This window comes from Hemibagrus wyckioides, linkage group LG06, assembly GCF_019097595.1.
Source record: "Hemibagrus wyckioides isolate EC202008001 linkage group LG06, SWU_Hwy_1.0, whole genome shotgun sequence".
NCBI classification, from domain to species: Eukaryota; Metazoa; Chordata; class Actinopteri; order Siluriformes; family Bagridae; genus Hemibagrus; species Hemibagrus wyckioides.
This window is the reverse complement of record NC_080715.1, coordinates 17,850,332-17,850,632: the sequence shown is the minus strand read 5'-3', so window position 1 is coordinate 17,850,632 and position 301 is coordinate 17,850,332.

Here is a 301-nt window from a genome sequence, read left to right as displayed (position 1 = left end):
GACATTTTAGAAAGAAGGCAGGGTTTGCTTAGTCCATGACAGATGTGTAAGAGGAGGAGCTTGGCTTTGGGACGGAGCTAAGAGGTTGTCTAATAGCAGGTCTTACAAAGCCTCCTCCCACTGTCATGCAATGCACTCAAACACACTTCATCACTCCGCCTTACAGACACACACACACACACACATACGCACAGTGTGTACTTTCTACTCACACCCAGAAACTGTCATTGCGCACTGCCATGGCATACCTGTGACTGCAGCAGGGGGTGGATTATTTTGGAGACTGTAGTTGCTATGCACA